At 31.8% G+C, this 16,264-nt stretch overlaps 1 protein-coding gene across 5 annotated transcripts in view; it reads left to right on the plus strand.

Annotated features, from left to right (window-relative positions):
• LOC145268721 (band 3 anion transport protein-like) overlaps positions 1–16,264 on the plus strand; it is a 971,550-nt gene that overhangs the window by 424,636 nt on the left and 530,650 nt on the right. The gene's annotated exons all lie outside the window — the stretch shown is intronic.

Genomic DNA, 16,264 nt, shown 5'->3' on the forward strand with positions numbered 1-16,264 from the left:
CACCAGTCCAAATATTTGAAAATATAATTTTGATGTAATGAAATGTATGACCTCGTTCCATTTCAGAAACTAAAAAGTCGTTGGAAATTAAAAAAATAAAAGTGGGGAGGCATAGCGTTGTGAAAGTAAGTTTTTTTATAACGTTATATAGCCATTAATATATTTAAAAAGATATGATGTATATATATATATATATATATATATATATATATATATATGACAAAGGTCTATATTCCAAAATTAAAGATCTTAACAATCTTACAGTTAATTTCTTTAAGTACGTCGAAATGCACAATTCCGATATAAATAAAAGGTGAAATATAATTAAATAAACATATATATATATATATATATATATATATATATATATATATATATATATATATATATATAGTAGTAAGTTTGGACAATGTATATAATAACTAAGCTACATAGAATTTTCTGCGTTTCATCCTCGTGAAGATTCATCAGGCTATTGGATGGAATCGATGTTGCTACATGTTTTTATATGCTCCCATGGTACTGGGTTTACTAGTCAGCAAATCGGATTCTTTGTTATTCACACACCCATGTATGGTAGACAATAGGGATACGTTTTATCAGGCAAAGGTAATGTGATCTCTAATTCACCTGTTTCTTTGTCCTTTTTGGCGGGTATCTGTTTTCTCTTTTTTTATGTTGGAAACTGACTTAGCTCAACTTACCTATCAAGCACTATTGAAGTAAATACTGAAAATAGATTCATAAAATAAAAATAAAATTAATTGTATATATATATATATATATATATATATATATATATATATATATATATATATATATACGTATGAATAGATTTAGTTCAAGTATATTGTTAACGTGAATTAAAAACCAATTTTTTTATTAAAAAATTATATAAACATTGCAAGGAGTCTATGTGTGTTTGTATGTATTTGTATATATATATATATATATATATATATATATATATATATATATATATATATCACCACCCCTTTTCCTGATTTCATTTGGTATCTTCATTTTAACATCCTCTTTTTCCTTGATCCGTTATTAAAAAAAAAAAAAAATGTTGCATATCTTGACTGCTCCACAAGCTGATGATTTTTCTTGAAGCGTAATTTTACCCTGGACATTTATATTTATATTTCTGTTTTCTCATGGATTACCAATGCATTTTCAAGAAACCCATTTCGGATCTTTCCTGTTCTGGATTTTATCATATCCTTTTTCTCCCTTTATTCCGTTTCTTGCTTTCTTAATCCCCTTGAATCCCTCCAAATTGTCTCAAACTGTTAAATGACTTTTTCCATGAAAATATGACAAACTTAATATTATTTGTTTCCTGTGATGCATTAACCTGCAAAATTTATTGTAGATTTTGTAAATGTCTTTCCTTCAATGAGAAGAATTGCATTCTTCGAAACTCCATGGAATAAGGGTTTTTCTTGTTTATTTGTACTCCTTGTCGAATAATTAAAATTTTGCATATCTTCCTTATAGGTTTATAATTTTTTTGTTTAATTTGAATAAATTTTCAATAACAAGATTTTTATTTAATATATATATATATATATATATACTAGCAAAAGTACCTGTCGTTGACTGGGTTCAAAAACAGCCTACAGAAAATGGACTCAGATTTATGAAAGTATTGGTTGGTTGGTTGTTTTGTTTTACGGCATATCAACCCTTTTCAGGTTATTTAATGCCGAATCTGGTGATTTTGAAGAACGATTTTTTAATATAGTATATTTGTTTTTAAGTCGTATTCTATTTAACCCATAGTTGGGACCCTAACAGGTGTTACCACTCCGGGTCAGAGTGGACCTGGGAGCAATGGCAATTAAAGGGTGGCTCCACACTCCCTAAGGCCTGCAAGCTGGGGCTCTCACCATCGGATATAGTTTAAGGTCATATCCAGGACCTTATGAAAGTATGATAAGTGATGAAAAGGAAGGGTTGTAAATTTGGGTTGAATTTGGGGGTATCAAAACAAAAGCAACATATGATGAAAGTAAAAATAAAATAGATAAACCCCATAATTTATTATACCATACCTGTTCACACTGAAACACTTATCAGAATATTCTGTGGATCTATATTAAAAAAACCTTGTTAAACTTTGTGACATATTTCCATTCTATGGAGGTCAGGTGCGAACGAACACCCCATAATTTTATTATACCATATTTCTTCAAACTGAAACATAATTATAAAAGTATACTTACGCAGATAGATATGAAAAGTCTTTATTAAAGTTTGTGCCTATTTCCATTCTATGGAAGCCAGGCGCAAACGCATACCCCACAATTTTATTATATCATCCCTATTTAAGTTAAAACATACTTATCAAAGTATTCTTATGTACATCTATATCAAAAACACTTGTAAACATTTTTTTTTTTTAATTTTTAAATTTTTTATTTCCATACTTTGTGGACCAGGCGCGAACGCAGACACCATAATTCTACTGAACCACCGTTCTGCCAGATCAAACATACCCATTCCTGTGTCTCAATACATCTTCTATCATTATATGTAATCAGTTTTTTAAAATAGTCAACCATATAGGAGCCTATTCGTGACCACACACACACACACACACACACACACACACACACACACACACACACACACACACACACACACATTCAGCTTTATATTATAGATATATGTGTGTGTGTGTGTGTGTGTGTGTGTGTGTGTGTGTGTGTGTGTGCAGGTGGATATACATGTGTGTATATGGGCATATAGGTCTGTACATATATGCATGTCCGTATGTATGTATGACATAAAAAGAAACTGGAAACTTCGGAAGATCTCTATCATTTCAGTTATTATAAAAACAACTGGACTTGTGGAAAAGAATTTCAACAACTACCTGGCAAATATACCCGGTGAACCAGGTTCAAGAGAGATTCAAACGATTGCACTTAAAGAGACGGTCAGAATCTTATAAAGATCTCTCGGTTGGAATATCTGAGTTAGCTTGAACAAACTGATAAGAAAATTTTTTTAAAATTGTCTATGGCTGCATGTTTAAGTTTTAATTGATTTTATACATTTATTTCATTGCACTCTTTTCTCACACACACACACACACACACACACACACACACACACACACACACACATATATATAGATATATATATATATATATATAGATAGATATAGATATAGATATATATATATAGATATATATATATATATATATATATAGATAGATAGATAGATATATATATACATATATATATATATACATATATTATATATATATATATAGATATATATATATACATATATTATATATATATATATAGATATATATATACATATATTATATATATATAGATATATATATATATATACATATATTATATATATATATATATATAGATATATATATATACATATATTATATATATATATAGATATATATATATATACATATATTATATATATATAGATAGATATATATATACATATATTATATATATATATATAGATATATATATATATACATATATTATATATATATATATATATAGATATATATATATATACATATATTATATATATATATATATATATATATATTAATCAAGTAACTGGGTTCAAATCTCCTGACCAGTAACAATTGTAACTTCCTACACTGACCATTGAGAAAGCATAAAATACTACTGTCTGTAAGTAAAATATATATATATTGTCATCCACATACAGTACTGTTTCGCTGTTTCACAGCTCATCAGTGTGGCTAGACAAGCAACTCACCTCAAGCCAGGATCGAAACCCGACCGCCCATATGACAGTCAGAGCTTCTAACCATTGTACTATTCGGTTGCTGCTATGCAGGCAGTGAATTAACAATGTTTTGACATATATACTAGCAGGGAGACTCAATGTTGCTCGGGATTGAATGGTGATCAACAAAAGTTTCACACTCCAATATTTTTATTGTCATCGAAATCGGTAAAATCACCCATTTTTCAATCAAATTGATTGCTTTAGTTATGGACCCACCATGGTGCACTGGAAGGAAGTTTCATATGCTTCGATGCAGTGACAGTTCACAATGCATTTTAGTCTACATTGCACTGTAGAGAACTTACTGTTGATTTTATAAAAGTATTTTTTTATAATGGCTTGAATTAAAGTTTAAAATACAAATGTCAAATACCATGATTCAATTGTGCTTTAAAAAGAAACATTCATTTAAGATGCGCTCCTGTCATATCAAAGAACCTACTGTGTATTTTATATGGCTGGCCTTACTGCTTGTGCGGTGATAATGGCTTGAATCTAAATTTAAAATGAAAGAGTCTAGTATCATAGTTCAGTTATATTTTAACCAGAAACATTCATTTCGAACACACTTCTGTCATATCAAAGAACCTACTTTTGATTTTATATGCCGGGCCTTTCTACTTGTGTGGTAATAAATTTCTCAAATACACTTGTGATGTTGGATTGTGTTAAGTTTGGTCAAAATTGTTACTTCTTTCATCGAATTATTTTGATCATCGATACTTATCAAAGACATTCCAATACAAAACCTATCTTAGAACACTGCCAGTTATATGAGGTACATTTGTGTGAAAATTCATAAAAATCATCCCAGTCATTGTGGAGTCAATAGAAAACGAACTTACACACACTAAGTTCCTTTTATATATATATATATATATATATATATATATATATATATATTATTTTTTAAAATATAATTATCCACTAACATGTGTTTCGTCGTCTATGACTCATCAGAGTGGCTGAATCTAGCGATATATATATATATACTAGCTGGACGCCTGGCGTTGCCCGGTCACTTAACCATAATATTTTAATTTATACAGATTGCGTATGTATCATTATAGAATCAATCTTCTATTGAATATTATATGTTATGAGGAATAATTTGTCCAGTGGACTAATTCGTAAAAAATAAAAAATAATAATGATAATAAAAAATGAAAAAAATAAAAAATAAAAAACAATAATAATAAAAAAATAAACAAAAGATAAAAAAAAATAATGATAATGTCATTCATCAAATTCCGTCTGTGTTTGTTTACAATATCATGTCAGCCGATATTTTGATTTGACGATGAATTCCCTGGAAAAGTCACTTCTGATTAAGGTTTAGTTTTAAAGTATGCAAACGAAGAAATGATTTGCGGTGATTTTAAATGGCACCTCTTCTTTTATCGTAAACTGAACTCTTTAATAAGAAAAAAGGTACTTGTACAGTTTAGTCAAGACATTAAAAAAATGAAAATATCGAAAAAAGGTTATATTTCACGTATCTGTTATGAAACGAAGTTCTTCGAAAAAAAATTTCACTTAATTTCATCAAGTATTTTTTTTTTTTTTTGCAGCGAAAAAACAATTTGTTATGATACCGAGCAAAATGTTCGATTTAGCTAGTATTAAAGATGGGAAGGCGTGTCAGCGCTTTAAGTGGAGTTATCTCTCTTTGTTATTTCTAAAATTCAAACAAAATTTTTTTATAAATCCAAAATGGCCGCCGTCAACGTGCTCTCATAAAAACATGTTTTTCCGCTGTAAAAAAAAACTACTTGATGAAATTAAGTGAAATATTTTTCCGGAGAACTTCGTTCTATAACGGATACATACAATTTAAACTTTTTTCGATATTTTCATTTTTTAATGTCTTGACTAAACTGTACAAGTACCAGAGAAAATTAAAATAACATGGTGAGGTATACTCAGGCTTAAACAGGGGATCATTTGATCTGTAGTCGAATGCTCTACTACTGAGCTATATCTTCAGATGACAATATATTCTTTTTTTAAGAAGAAATGATTTGCTTGGATTTTATTATTTCCCTTGGCCGATGTAATGTAAAATTTTCCACTGTAAAAATTCTTCTATTTTATGTATAAGAGAGGAGACCTATTTTTTAGAATCGGATTTTTTCGATTTTCAGTACTTATCAGATGAATTTCTGTAGAAAACATATCTAAGAACACTGCCAGATATATAAATTATCTTTGTGTGAAATTTGCAAATGATAGGCTCAACCGTTTCGGAACCTATGAGGAAGAAACTCACACACATAAACAAAGTGACTTTTATATAATAGTAAAGATAGAGAAAATTATATATATATATATATATATATATATATATATATATATATATATATATACATACATACACAGTATTTTATGGTGAACAACTGATGATCCCTTAAAAAATAAATTATTACCGGTACTATAGTGAATTCGAGAGAGCAAGTTGATGCAATGATTGCAGGTGATTGTACGACTTACTGACTAAATGGTTTTCTAACGAATGATAATTTTTATTTTTGTATAGTTTTAAAGGTTAAAAACTTCCAAGACTACACACACACACACACACACACACACACACACACACACACACACACACATACATATATATGATGGAAATAATGGAAATAGTATTCCGACAAAATAGAGAAATAAAAAGGAACAAACCGTATTATGTGTTCATCAACGTTTCGTCTTTATTTCGAGACTTCCTCTGGATGAATGAGATTAAGAAACAAAAAATACCAATACAAAATATTTGAAAATGTTTCACGTGCAAAGTTTTCAGAAAAACGGAAAAGCATGAAATGGGGGGGGGGTCGCTGTTGAAGAGAGAGAAATTTTAGTGTCGTCATATAGTCATTAATGTAATTTTAAAAAATATGAACGCAATGAATAATTTATATATATATATATATATATATATATATATATATATATATATATATATATATATATATAAATTATTCAAACACTACCGTGTTTGAATATATGGTTAAGTGGCAGTTTTAGTCATTTAGAACTGTTTTAAAGCTTCATCGTTCACTTATTTTTCGAATTATTACTGTTTATAGATCACCTTCTTTCTTAGAACTGCACGCCTGTGGAACTCTGTTCCGTCTGCCTGCTTCCCTCCGGACTACAACTTGGATGTTTTCAAGTCCAATGTTAACAAATTCCTAATGAACCGCCCCCTTAATTAAACACTTCATCAAATCTCCACACTAACGTAATGTACTTGCAATAACCCTTATCCCTGAGTGGCTTCCGGGCCTTGATAAGTGGTGATCACTGTGTAAAAAAAAAAAAAAAAAAAGAAAACCTTCTCAGCTATATTATGAAATTTTTTCAATTTTCGTTCAGTGAAACAAAAGTTATTACTGGTGTTCAAAATCATGAAAAGTTTGTAAGGAAGTGAGCGACGCTTTTATAACTGATTTCCATAGCAACCGCGTCGCATCAGCGATTACTATTGCTACTGTTTCACTGCTGTCGCGGAAAGAGAAGTAACAAGTGAAACAGAGAGAATGAAAGCACGAAAGAGGGATAATTGGGGGATTTTATTGAAAGCAGACGAGTTACATACATTGTTATTACATATGTGTTTATGAGGGGGGGGGCAAAAATATTAGACTGAAATTAAACAACGAGCAAGTGAATTTATTGGAAGTCTGGAAAAATCATGGATTACAATAGAAAAATGTGGGCATGAAAAGTAATATGGTTAAGCTTAAACATGGAAAAGTAAAGGACTAGTTGTTAAAACTGGAAAAGAAAAGGACAAGATATTCTAGTAAAAAATATAATAAATTCATAACTTAAAATATTGCAGCATTCAGAATTTTTAAAAATTGTATTTACAACATTATATAATCAATTCTCAATGCTGCAATATTTTAAGTTACAAATTTATTATATTTTTTACTAAAATACCTTGTCCTTTTCTTTTCCAGTTTTAACAACTAGTCTTTTACTTTTCCATGTTTAAGCTTAACCATATTACTTTTCATGCTCGCATTTTTCTATTGTAATTATATATATATATATATATATATATATATATGGCATAAGTCTGCCACCTGCCTCAACTTTAAAATCACTCATCTTTTATTCAACCCTGGAAATGATTCTCTTTTACATATCTAGGTTGATAACATGCACTCGGTGTGACCCTTGTCAAAATCCACACTAGTTAACTTAATCGACATTGACACAGGGTCCATAATATGCAACATCTCCTTTGAAAAGTATAAATTACAAAATTACTGTAATTTTGGTAAACTTCGGTTATTTCCATCTCCAATTTTACTAAGAAGGTGATTTGTTTGTTTGTTTGTTTGTTTTTTCTTGTTTTTTTTTTGTTTTGTTTTTAAATAAGCGGTGTACTAATTTTCAAATGCAGTGTAATTTTATGCGAGTCCAAACAGTAAATAGAGATGACAGAGTTTTCGACCTCTGGCGACCACTATTATAGGCTATCAGAAGTTGCTTGGATAAGGTCAGAGGTTGCCATTCATTTTCTGATAAGGATAACGCTACCAAACTTAAATTTGATATTTCATTCCAAAATGCAGAACGCGAGATGTAGCACCGTCTCGTTGGTTATTTGTGCAATTTAAAAAAATAAATAAATAAATAAAAATAAAATAAAATGAATCTAAATTTATGTTTCTGAAGTTAAACTATGAAATTTAAAAATAGATTGACCTAAAAAAAAATTTTGAATGAATTTACGAATGTTAGACAAAAAAAATAGTCACGATTTTGAAGAATATATACGAAGTAGAAGAAAAGCCGTCCCGCGACGGGTACAATTATTTCTTCAAACAGTTTTGCCCTAGTATCATGTCACGTTAAAATCAAGAAATAATCTCTCTCTCTCTCTCTCTCTCTATATATATATATATATATATATATATATATATATGTGTGTGTGTGTGTGTGTGTGTGTGCATATGTATGTATGTGTATATATATGTATGTATGTGTGTATGTACGTATGTGTACATATATATATATATATTGAGTAAAACGATTCCTAATTTTGAATTAAAAATCAGTTTCAAAAGGAAAACAAACAAAAGCCAATAGATTGTTCGATCATTTCAGGATCGATGTTCATTTTATTTAAATTGACAATTATTAATTATTATAAAAATAACTCTAAGATAACTATACCTATTGAGCTTATAATATGTCTACAATTCAATGAGCACTGTTTCTTTTAATAGTATTAATACATTTACTAATACATTAAAATAAACTCTGCTCTTTAGACGCTAGGTCTAATTCCATATATATATATATATATATATATATATATATATATATATATATATATATATATATATATATTTGGGAAATATCAGATATTTTTTAATTCGTATGCAAAACTAGGAAAACAAATGACTTTGATTGAAATTTAGCCTCTGATTTTATATATATATATATATATATATATATATATATATATATATATATATATATATATATATTTCCGAGGAAACATAATTTAATTTAAATACCAAAAAAAAAAACAAAAAAAAACGGTCAGGTGAAATTAAAATTTCCTTAAGGCCTTATCGTCTGACCCTCTAAGAGGAAACGTCAGAATGATAAATTAAACACTAAAAAACGAATGAGGAAAGAAGGGAATTTGGTTTCAGTTGGAAGACCAGTGAGAAAAAAAAAACTCACTATTCAGGTGGTTTTAAATCAATAAATATCTCCAACTGATGTTTCAAAATCTGTTGTCCTAGCCTGTGTAGACAAAAGATTTTGAAACATCAGTTGGAGATATTTATTGATTTAAAACCACCTGAATAGTGAGTTTTTTTTTTTTTACAATTCTTGACAGTATCTGTTTCGTAGCGCAAAATAAATCACTTAATTATTATATCAATCAGTGAATCTATTATGCCCTTAGCTCATCAGAAGAAATAGGAATAATCAATCTGTCAAAAGGAAACGAAGTGCGATTTGACATGATTAAAATCCGAAAATCGGAAGAGAAGCTGCAGTTACCTTTAATATGTTTCCTTACGCCATTTTGAATTTTATCAAACAAAGTCACTAAACCCAACTATTCGTACGAACTATTTTCATTAATTTATGAATCTTCTACCAAAATGTTCTATTTAATAATTAGTAAATTCAATTATTCTAATTTGTGTATACATACTTATGAAAATAACATCAATAAATTATAAACTATTATACATGTTTGCATATACGAAACTAAACTAAACTAAAAAAAAAAGCGATTGATCGTTGCGATTATCATAAATAATCAATTGATTTGAATTGAAAACGATACATAATTTAGTTCTGTTGACTATTATAATCAAGTTTATTATTATTCAAGTTATATTTCATATATATATATATATATATATATATATATATATATATATATATATATATATATATATATATCTTTGGGGAAATATCAGATATTTTGTAATTCATATGCAAAACTAGGAAAACAAACGACTTTGATTGAAATTTGGCCTTTTATAGGAATGGCCTTGATTCCCAATGATTTGTGTATTTTCCTATATTAACGCATCCCCATCTTTGCGCCTAAGTATAAACTCGGTTCCTAAGAAGGAGATAAGAATCTCAAGCTGAACTGATTTTTCGAAAAAACGGTAGCAAAGCGATAGTATATCCAACAGGCATCCGTCAGGTCGAGTGTGATGTACCTGATAACTGATTTTTAAACAGCGGACAATAGCAGTTGCGGGCGTGTATAAATACCACTGACGACTGGAAATGTCACGGCACGACTCCTTGCAACCGTAGCATTACGCTTAAAAACAAAGTCCGCCAGCGTTTTCGCTCGAAAAGGTCAATTTTAAAGTGGATTAAGAATTGAAGGAGGTTAGATGCACAAGGGGAAGATTTTCTTTAGAAACGATGCTCTTAACCTGGTTCGGGTAATAATTGTTTGATGGCATGTAACAATAGTACGATGATAATGTCAGTTTTGATTCGAATGGTTTTGTCTTCAGAAGCAGAAATTGGAAAACAATCTTGCAGATCAGGTTTATGTTGTTCTAAAAATTGACCCAATAGGAAACCATGATGAAATTTTAGTTCAGTTGTACTATGGGGACCATTAGAATTTCTTTTTTAGTCCCCTGACAAAAGGACTATAAACCTGTAAATTCACCCATGTCTGTTTGTCTGTTAGTCTGTCCGCACTTTTCTCAATACTTACACCTTGGATTTTTTTTCTATACGCATGAAAGAGAAGAAAAAAAAAAACAACTCCATACCTTTTCTGGCCATCAATATTGTTAAGTTTGCAGGTTGAAACAAGTAACGTAGAAAGTAATACAAATGACGACTCAACAAACAAAGGTAGATCAAATAAGAAGTGTATTAGGAAAAGGTATATTTACAGGATATTTACATAATGGTGTCAAATAAGAGAGTCTTTGCTGGAGAAACATATCTGCTCTCGGCGGCCTTCGGTGGCTTCTGGTGAACACACACTCAGACTAACTGAGTCTTCCTATTTACGTGTAATTACTATCAACATATGCAAATGAATGTGTGCCACCACAACAAATATCATAAATAGCAATGATCATCTAAATTTTAAAGTTCATCAAACAAATAAAAACGATTACATACATTTTTATTCTCATCACGATGATAAAGTGAAAAAAAGGTGTTCTAATAGGATTTTCCCTTAGGGCCCTGAGAATATGCAGTGAAGAATACATCAAGGAAGAATTTGAATATATTGAACGTACATTTATGAACTTACAATACCCTCAACATTTTTTAACAAATACAAAAAGGAAAGCACTAAAAATTTACCATAACCGAATCCGAGACAATTCCCTAAATAGCCAGACACACGACAGACAATAAATATTACCAACTAATAAAAACAATGACACAATCTTTAAAAACCTAAATAAAACAGGCCTTCAAATAACAAAACTAACCTCTTTAACAATTAGGGATATAAAACATAAAATTATGACTAATACCAACACTAACATCAAGGCCGGGATATATTCCATACCTTGCCTTGATTGTGGAAAAATATACGTAGGAGAAACTTAACGAAGTTTAAACGAAAGAATATATGAACACAAAAGAGATGTGAAAAACAACAATACACTCAACGCCATATTTTGTCTCATCATGGGGAACGACCACCATTTTAATTTTTACAAAGCGACTTTCCTTGAACACATACATAACAGATCCACACAACGTTTAATTGAGTCGGCTATAATCTCCCATTCCAACAATATAATTAAACAAAGAAAGAGTTTTTTTCCACATTGCTCCCTATCTGTCGAAAATAATCATTAAAGAGAACATTTTGACACAGGTTAAACTTGAAATATATATATATATATATATATATATATATATATATATATATATATATATATAAAGATCCATTCGTAATTTCACTTCATTTTATTATGTTTAGTTTACTTGTTTACTGTATTTTATTTTACCACCGTCTATTTTTAGACGCCATTTTATCACTTTCTATTCTTATTTTTAGACGCCATCTTTCAAGTTACTATGCTATTATTTTATCCCAATTCAATTGTCTCTAATTTTTAAAAACTCCCTTCCTAATCTTGTTTCATTTTATTATTTATTTAATCTATCACGGTTACATTTCAATACGCAATCTTTTAAATCCCTACGATATTTTAGCCAATTAATTTTCTCTTCTCATTTTATCTATTTACTTTATTACTTTTTTTTATTTTTAGACGCAATCTTTAAAATCACTACGCTAGTTTACTCCAATTTATTATTATTATTTTCTGTTACAATACTTTTTTACTATAATAGGGTAGTTATTTAAATTGCTGCCCACATCAGCAATATTTGGCACAAGGCCGGGAAAATGGAGATCTAAAACAGGCTCCCCTAAAGGAGGGGCATTCCTGCAATTGCAAAAATTGCCTGAGTAACCCCGTCGGCATTCCCCGGTCGGAGCGCCTCAGATGACAAGCAATAAACTTGTCACACCCAAAAGCCGGGTGGCAAGGCCTGGGAGAGTGAACCACCTGGGTATTACCCAGGCAGTGTACCTCAGTCCGACAGATGCTGGGTCGGTTCCCGGCCCCTCACCTGTCGGGCTGAGTCTCAAGAACGGATCCTTGACATGTACTACTACCCTGTCTCCCTGAAGTCAAAGCCGCTAGGAGACACATTCCATCATAAAGATTATAATTGGGGGATGATCCCGCACAGTCGGGAGATACTATTTATAAACGATGCTGCTAGGAACTGATAAATCGAATTAATTCACGTTCTGCTACCAACCAATCAGAAACCAGAATTGCTCCATAAATATTAAACCTTTCTGTAGCAATTTTGCATATGTTTTCTTCGTGTCAACACAGGAAGACTCTTTTGCTCTGTAGATTCCAACTCGAGAACTGTCTACTGCAAACCAGTCAACTACCAGGACTTGTGTAGAACAACGAACCATCGGAAACTGTTCTCTTTACTGCAAACCAGTCACCTTCCAGGACTTGTGTAGAACAATGAACCATTGGAAACTGTTCTGAAACTAAACATGGCTTACACTTCTTAAAATACATATAGGTATATTGGCATCTAATTTACATAAGAAAACATGCTGCTCTCGCTCCATCATTATATATAGCCCCAAATCTTCCAACCTCCTCATCAATGACCATCCCTCTAGAAAAAGCCTGTATAAATCGGGCAAAACGTTGAGTGTTCAGATCCTTCCTTTTCTATGTCCAGCAAAGGCTTTTTTCGCAGGAGTTCTCCGGGCATCTTTGAACTTTTTGTATGCCCACTGGATCATAATATCTATAATTTGCGAAGGGACGTCGTGTCCAGATTTATTTAGATCAATTTTTATAAAATTCGCGCTATTCCGTTCTGCCACGTGTTTGTTGGTGTTTTCCATATAAATAAAGGGAAACTAATATCAAAGCAACCGTAGTTTCTTGGCTTTCCTGCCAGGGACGTCTAGAAAGCAATCAGCTTTGATCAATGTGGTGAAAACCGTCATATCGGACAATTGCTACTCATTTGGACAGTTCCCTTTTTATGGGGAGTTGGTTTTCCCCCAACATCTGGGGAAACAAAATCAAAGAAACTCCCTCACAGCCAAAGTTAAGTGCGGGATTTAATTCCTCTAGGGTGTGATGTTTGACCTCATTTAATTTGCGCACCTGTCACTTAAATTTTTTATGGTTAAATTAGATCGCTTTTCAGTTCCTGTCCTGTCGTGGCTGTGCGGTAAGATGTCAGAGTTTTTCACACTTTCTTTTCCACCTTCGCATCAAGGGTTCGGGTTCGAGCCTAGTTGCCTACTACAACATTTTTTTTTCTCAACACACACCTCTAAACACCTGGCCAATGCTGGTCACCCACGCCAGTCTATAATATAAATCTCACCTGCCTGTTTAAATGTATGTATGTATGTATGTTTGTATGTTTGTATGTCTGCCTAAAACTTTTGACAGAGGCAACGGATTTTCACGAGACCAGTATCCTTTCGAAGTTTGACACTTCGGATGACAAATATCTAACATTTGACTAAAAACATTAATTCCTTCACCCTAAACTGGGCAGTTTTCTAAAGGGAGGGGTCGCTTTTTTCGCCGATATTTTCGAAAGTCAGCCCCTTCTTTCGATTGACTAGCCTTAATTTAAGCCTTCACAACTTCCGGTTTGGCAATGGGCGCAACAGCAAAGACGTCACTTTTTTTTTTTCTTTTTCACATTCTTTTCCTCCTTCATGGTACAGGTTTGAGCCTGCCTGCCTACTACAATTTTTTTTTTTTTTTTGCTCAACACACACCTCCAAATACCCGAGCAACGCCAGGCACCCAGGCTAGTTCTATAATATATGAAATCTGCATAAATTAAAATGCTAAATGGTAATATGGGCTTTCGTAGATTGACCAGACGAGAGATGAGAACTTTAGTATTTAGTTGAATAAGTTCAAAAATACAAAACTGCATCAAAATGTCAATCATCTTTCTATGCGTTCTGCTGAAAAGGTTGGCACGTGGCTTGCGGCCATCATGTTTAAATTTCAAAGAATTACAAATATCAGAAATCTTAATGATTTTTCTTCCATATTCTGATTGGATCAATCAAAAAAAAAAAAAAAAAAAAAACTTATTTCCATAAAACAGTCACAGAATCGACCACACATAACTGATAGTTTCTATCTCTGGCACCTGGCATTCAGCTGATCTGAAGAACGTGGTATGATACGGGAGGGGGTGTAGTGGCTTTATATTCTCTTTATTGTCTGTGTTTTTTGCTGTCGCCGTTTTATGAGCCTCCGTTTCGTCTTATGGTCAGTAATTGTCTGCTTAACTAAGATGAATAAAATTTCTCATACAGAAAAGACACAAGGAGACGTTTGCTGAGTTTTTCAAGGTTTTATTCGGAAAGAATGGATTTAGGAGAGAGAGAGAGAGAGAAAGAGAAAGAGAGAGAGACTCAAGTTATCACATCTATTTATTTACTTCTTTTTTTTAACGAGGGAGTCACCACTTATCAAGGCCACTCGAGGATAAGCGTTAATGAATGTAAGATGGTAGTGTAATGGTGTAAGTTGGGTAAACTTTGATTATTTAAGGGGACAGTTTAACAAGAACTTGTTTACATTGGACTTGAAAGCTATCGTACTGTAGTCGGCTGGGGAGCAGGCCAATGGAACAGTTTTCCACATGCAGCCAGTTCTAGGAAGAAAACTGTGTCTGTGGAATCTGCATTTAGATTTTGGCACGGATAGAGAATGAAGGGAAACTTTTGATAATGGTTGTAGTTAGTTGAGTATTTTTTGTGAAAGTTTGGTAAGGGGGGAGCATAGATTGGAGCTCAGACGAGCACTTTCTATGAAAATAGCAATAGAACAGAGACAGGCTTGCAACATCTCTTCTGTGGGAAAAAATTTGCAGGGAAAAAAAGTACATCACCTGCTAGATTACGAAGCCAGTTTTGAACGCTATCAAGGCAGGATAGGGCGCATTGAGCAGCTCATGCCCAGATGTGACAACAGTACTCCATTTTAGGACATACTTGGTTCTTATATAGATAGAGGATTGTATCGACAGGAGATACCTACTGGAGCGGTAGAATGATGCATTCATCTTTCCAGCGATCTTGGCAATTGATTTAATGTATGTGCTCCATCTCAGATCAGGAGTAAAGGTCAGTCCCAGAAGCTTGTCATGACATGGTGCTTACCTAAGACGAGAGCGATTCATTGGGACCTGATGGGGGTCAATTATGATGAAAAAAGAGAGGCTTAGTTTTAGATGCACTAAAATTAAGCAGCCACCTTTTTCCCCATTGCATCCCGTGCTTCTGATCAAAAGAGAAAAAATCAGAAAGATCTCAGTCACTGCTGGCCTTTGAAATGTTGCATAAGATAAGATGTCGTCAGCATA

This window comes from Euprymna scolopes, chromosome 44 (genome assembly GCF_053919585.1).
Source record: "Euprymna scolopes isolate OS-2025 chromosome 44, ASM5391958v1, whole genome shotgun sequence".
NCBI lineage: Eukaryota > Metazoa > Mollusca > Cephalopoda > Sepiida > Sepiolidae > Euprymna > Euprymna scolopes.